Here is a 6,349-nt window from a genome sequence, read left to right as displayed (position 1 = left end):
GGCCCTGCCCCCCCACCCCCACCGCAACAGGGCTGGAAGATGCCACCCAACATTTCAGGTCAACGAACACAGACCTGAAACATTCACACTCGCTCTCTCTCTCGCTCTCTCTCTCCACAGATGCTGTCAGACCTGTTGAACATTTCCAGAATTTTCTCTTTTTGTTTCAAATTTCCACATCCGCAGCATTTTGCTTTTGCATCATCAATATGCAATTGGTTTAGTCAAAAGCATTCTCAAGTCAATAATATATTGCTGCAAGCTGCATTCTAATATCTCCTTATGTGATTTGGTGGTAAATTTTATTTTATAATGCTCCTGTGAAGCAGCTTGGGGTGTTTTAGTATATTAAAGGCACCTGTCTATCTGCCTGGATATCTATTCAAAATTCCAGTTGTTGTTCTTTGATTAATGGGACTGAATAAATGTTCGTCAAATTTTACTCAATTTTCCTTCATCAGAAAAGATTCACTTCAGAGAAACCCACCTCAATGGGTTGCATTTGGAAGCAAAATTAAACATCAAACATACTGAACTGAAATTAAAAGAGGGGAAGTAAAATTTGGAGATGTCCATGAGTAGGAACGGAAGTGTCAAAGCGAAGATTTTAAAGAAATTGAGAAAAATGGTTTGAAATACTAAATGTCTATTTCTTTAAATGTTTCACCACATTCCCCACCAAACTTTAACCACCACTGTAGTTTCCACCTCCCATTAAAAATTAAGTTAATTAAGACTGCTTTTGTCCTCTGGCGATTTTTCTGGTCTCATTTCCTGTTGTTGCTTCAGCTGAGATTTAAGGGGATTTCTTAGTCAAAAGAGAGCATTGCTCCAGGGCCTGGATCAGGAAACTGGCTCAAGTCTTTACTTCTATAATTAGATTTAATCCTGCTCTCTTTTTTTCTCTCTCTGAGCTTCGGATTACAATTGAGGAGAGCAGAGCTCTGATTAGAGTCAGTGAGGAGGAGAAACTAATTGGGAAGTGCAGATGAATATACACACTGGAATAACCGTCACAGAATGGTAAAAAGGATTACAGGAATTGTTTTACATTTTTCGATTACGCCACTGAGTCACTAATGATTAACCACATCCCACTAGTCTAATTTCATTCATGACAGACAAAGCCAGCTACAAACACCTGTGTGTTGCCCATTCATTAACAATGTTATTTTTACTTTGACTCTATTAACAAAAGGGATAGAGTCCACGATAAGTGTTTGCAACAGCTCGGACATGACATTTAGGTGCAGAAAAACCTCTGTCCAGTTCATGCTATCTTCTGTACTTTTTAAAAAAATAAAAAAAAATTCCTTTTGGTTCCAGATATCTCCTCTTGTCTCCCGAAATGCAGTCACTCAGAGTCCCATAGGGTTCCACGGGCCTTGCCAGCAGTCCTCCGCTAACTCGTGAGACTCTGCTGCTCAGCAATGGGAGACAACAGAGTCGAGTGTCAGTTCTCTTACTTCCTGATAACTACTGACAGATCTTGGAGGGTAGTGATTGAGAGTGGGAACGCTGGCTGATATTTCCCCTCCCTAGCCCAGGGACGATAAAGACAACAGTAACACCTCTTGGCTGAGGTTACCTAACTCAGTGCAGTGCAATTATCACTGACTAATTATCACTGTCTGCACTAACGAAGAGGCCTCAGGATCATCAATCTTGTTTACACTGACAAAACTTCACTGTGGCCCATGGCTGTCAATTTAAAGTCATTTTTTGTTATCCAGTAATTTGATTTAAGTCATTCCAATAACATAGCACAGGAGGTATTTTTTGCTTGCTTTCCATAACGGAATAAAATGCAACTGAAAAGAATAAACAGTAATGTACGAAAGGATACCAGAAAGAGCCTTCTGCCAGATCTTGGGCAACCTGTTGACTTTCACGCATGTTAAATATCATTGTTCAAGATAACGGGTAGTGAAGGTGAGTTCCCATCTTCGCGGAGAGTATTTAGAAAGACTTGGTTTTTGGTACAGGCCCTCTCAGAAACTGTCAGCCTAATTGTGGCTGAAATCTTGTGATGAAGCTGCAGTAAAAACATTTCAGCACAGTTTTGCCACGAGGATCTGAACTGTGGCCTGTTTTCTTTTACAGTGTTTATCCAGTGTAGTAACTGGATTTAAAGGGACAGTCACTACTTTAAAACTTACTACAGCGATTTTATTGCACCATTTGAATGAATTTTTAAAAAATTGACAGCTTCAAAAAACGTGCAGTGCTTTTGACAGGGGCATTGGGTAGTAGCTGCTGATTTACCATCGATTATTTAAAACTGTTTGTGAAGCAGCTGCATCATTTGCTGCGACATCTGTTTTCTGAGATATTAGCATTTTTCCTTGCTCTGCTTTTTTCAATTTGACTGGACAGTTTAATGAACCAATCAGATTGCTGGGGGGGATCTCATTTTGTTTAGTAATACTAATGTAGATTCCACAATGCTGTTTCTGGATTTATATGCTTTGGTTCATCCCCTCCTGCCTCTCGGTTCTCAACATTGGCATGAGCAGAAGCGGAGCCATTGGGCGGAATTTTCCGTGCCCGCTGGTCTCAGGCAAATTCGGCAGAGTGAGCAGACAACATGGTGAGAAGGCCAATAATCAGCTTCATGACGTCATGACACTAGTTTGCAATCGTCTGCTCTGCCCGTCAATGGCGGGCTGTGATTCCCACTGTCGGACGCCGGGAACCTCATTGTAATACATCTGCATCGCATTATAAGCCCAGCCCACCGGAATCATTCCCCCCCCCCCACCCACCCCATGCTGGATCCTCCGAGCACGTCAGCATGATTGCACACAGACGTGTTTCACAACAGCATATATAAGGCATGCACTTGGGGGGGGGGGCTACACTTTGAGGGGAACTCGGAGGTGAGTGCACAGTAACATTGTGCAGTGCTCGCAAGGGTCACCTTCAAGGTTGAGGTGCGTTGTTGGGGAGAAGGGCTGCCTTGTGGTTGAGGCGGGTTGGGGAGGTGGGCATGTGCTGCCCTGCAGTTGAGGTGACTTGGGGGTGGTGGCAAGGGCTGCCCAGCGGTTGAAGGTAGTGCACAAGCACGTGCAGGGTAGAGGGGAGGGAAGTGGCCACACAGTAGGGAAATCTTGTATAAAGTGACCATTCCTCTGCAGCTGAGACAGTTCAGGCGCAGCCACATTGTCAAGCATGGAGTTGGGCCTTTAGCTTATATGTCCACGCAAGCAATGCCACGGCATGAAAATGCCACCAAGTGCTCCAGAACTTTTCACCCCTCAGGAACAGACTGCAAACTAATGAGCATTTTAGTGAACTGCAGAACAGTTGGACGACTGGGCACATTGTACAATCTCCTCGCTAAAGCTGGCCATGGAGCAGTCACTGGTGGAGGTGCTCACAGCCCCTTGCAATGTTATCGTCCCAGTTTGGACCAGTCTCCCCCATGGTTCAAGCTAACAGTGCAGCCTTGCAGTGTGGGTTAGGAGAATGCCTGTGCCTGAGCTGAGAGCACAGAGTGCAGTTCAATGGGCAAAGCTGCCTCCAATTGGTCAGGTGGAGTGGAGTGGAGGAGGGTGGGGTTTCGGGCAGCCATGCAGCTCACTAAACTCTGACTCTCCAAGTGGTGGCCAGTACTCTCCAGGATGCGTTAAGGGGTCTTCAGACTTAACCAAGAAAGGTTCTTAGAACACCCATGCTAACCCACACATCTCACTCTTTCATCCTGCAGGACGAGTACATCAGGAGCATGAAGCCTGGTGAACTAGTTTTATGCCTCGTAGCGTACAGAGAGCAAAGATGATGAAGAAGAGAGCGACGGAGGTGCCTGACTGCGCAGAGGGAGGAGCAGCACCCTCTGGCAGGGCTCCCGCACTCGCCGCTGAAGAGCCACAGTGAGCCATCGCCCGTTGGCACTTAGCTAGAACCAGGGTCTAGCCTTTCATTCCTGCAGATAACCAGAACCAGTGTCCCCGAAGACTGCACATGCCTAGAGAACTGGTCGGTCATATCTGCCAGCTGTTGCAGGATTTGGCGCCATGGGGACATGGAGGGCATCCACTGCCAGTGGCTGTGAAAGTGACAGCAGCGTTCAATTTCTACACCAGTGGTTCCTTTCAGGGCTCCACAGGCGACCTCTGTGGGATATCATAAGCCTCCACCCACAAATGCATCAATGAGGTCACGGATGCCATCTTCTCGAGGGCACGCAACTTTGTGCATTTTGCCCAGCACCAGGACAGCCAGGATGCAAGAGCGATTGGATTTGCCCAGATCTCGGGTTTCCCACAGGTGCAGTGTGCCATCGACTACACTCAGATCTCCATCGCAACAAGCGGCCAACTATGTCAACTGCAAGGGCTTCCATTCGCTGAATGTGCAGCTGGTGTGCGATCACCACAAACACATCCTGCAGGTCTGCGCACGGTTTCCAGGGACTGTCCACAACTCCTACATTCTCAGTTGGTCACAGATCCCTGATGTCCTCCAGGGTCCACAGAGGCTGCAGGAATGGTTCCTCAGGGATAAGGGCTACCCACAGAGGATGTGGCTGATGCCACCCATGTGGCAGCCTCAGACTGCAGTAGAGTGAAGGTATAACGAGGCTCATGCTTCAGCTCACAGCTTGGTGGAGCAGACCATCGGGATGCTGAATATGAGGTTCTGGTGCCTGGGCCGGTCTGGTGGAGCCCTGCAATACAGTCCACAGAGGGGGTCACGCATCATCGTCACCTGCTGCGCCCTTTCCAACCTGGCGCTGCAGCAGGGAGAGGAGCTGGCTGAAGAGGAGTTGGAGGAGCTGGAGGTCTCCTCTGATGAGGAGGACGTTGACGCTGATGAGGGTGAGGAGGTCCTCGAAGGCGATGATGACAGCAATGAGGCCCTCACACTGGGGTGCGTGGGAGACCCTCGTAGCTGCTAGATTTGTGGAGGATGATGATGATATGCAGTGAGGAGACTCCATAGATCCTCACATTGCGTCTATGAACATTTGCAGAGTGCAGAGCGCACATACCTTCTGTGATAATGCTCCCATCGTAGAGACGCAGCAGAGGCCCTGATAGTTGCTCCATTCCAGGAGGATGATGACGACATGCAGTGAGGACACTCCATAGATCTTCACATAGACTTGAGAATATCTGACTCCTGTCTGGCTGAGGGCAGCTCACTTGTGCTCTGTGATCAGGGTCATATCACAGAAACGCAGCCATGAAACTTTAAAAGCACCTGATCTTTTGTCCGCCTTCAGCTGGCATAGCGTCACTGGTCACAGATGCTGATGAGATGGGGGGCCAGCCCCACCTTAAAGGTGCTGAGAGCTCACAGAGAGAATGACGGAACTCAGTGACACCTGCCCACTACATTCTGGCAGCAATGACAAGCACTGTCGAGGTGCAGGCATCAGTAATGGGTCCAGAGAGTGTGAGGCCGGACCATCACTTTGGTCTGAAGGCTGCACAAAGCGCAAGGAAGGGTCCCTGGACTGAGACACTGTAGTAATCTGATGTGTAATATACCTTTAAGACAAATGTTGTAATGTAAGATCACATGATCTTGATACCCAATAGCAGAGTAGTGCGGGCTACCTCGGTATTCAGTAGTCTTGAGTTAGAGTCTGAAGATTAAAGACAGAGTTTTGAGTTGTAAGCACACAAGCGTAGCTGCTGAGTTACTTTTGTAAATAAACAGAATGTGTTTCTTCAAAGAATGGTCTACGATCTTCTCTGTCTTGGTAGCAACTCGGTCACATTGAAACAAGCATGCAACCCGGATCCTTTAGCCCCAACAAACCAGGGCACTGGATCCAACAAACTGGTGACGAGTGAAAAGCAAGAAAAGACATGAAAAGATGAGGTAAAAAGCAAAAAAGCAAAAAGCAGAAGAACGGAAATCGGGCTGTACCTCGCACGGTGGTTGTATTTCCTGATCGTCGAAGTAATCCCCTCAGAGCCTGCCGCAATATGGAAAAGTTGAACCTTTCGATCCAACCTCGAACGACTGGTCTCATTATGTTGAAGCCTCGCGTTCTTCTTCCAGGTGACCAACATTGCGGGGGAGGAGAAGAAGCGTGCAATCCTCTTATTCACGTGTGACAGTAAGACATATGGATTAATTCAAAATTTCCTGGCACCCAGTACTCCAGATTCAAAAAGTTTTGATTACTTAGTGAACCTCAAAGAATCATTACCAGCCCAAGCCGTCAATGAGTAACAACGCAACAGTTCAAATTTAACTCGATGAATAGAGCTGCGGGGGTGATAGTTGATTGTTATGTGGGAAGTCTGAAACAATAAACCGAATATTGCGATTTTGGTACATCTAGCAATGATATGCTTAGAGATCGTTTGGTGTGCGGTATAAATGAAGATGC

The 6,349-nt window shown here is 47.0% G+C and overlaps 1 protein-coding gene across 5 annotated transcripts in view; it reads left to right on the top strand.

Moving 5' to 3' along the window:
* stxbp1a (syntaxin binding protein 1a) overlaps positions 1–6,349 on the top strand; it is a 133,794-nt gene that overhangs the window by 64,987 nt on the left and 62,458 nt on the right. The gene's annotated exons all lie outside the window — the stretch shown is intronic.

The sequence above is a fragment of the Cetorhinus maximus genome, chromosome 10, assembly GCF_964194155.1.
Source record: "Cetorhinus maximus chromosome 10, sCetMax3.hap1.1, whole genome shotgun sequence".
NCBI classification, from domain to species: Eukaryota; Metazoa; Chordata; class Chondrichthyes; order Lamniformes; family Cetorhinidae; genus Cetorhinus; species Cetorhinus maximus.
Note: the sequence above shows the minus strand (reverse complement) of the source record. Positions and strands in the feature narration are given on the sequence as shown.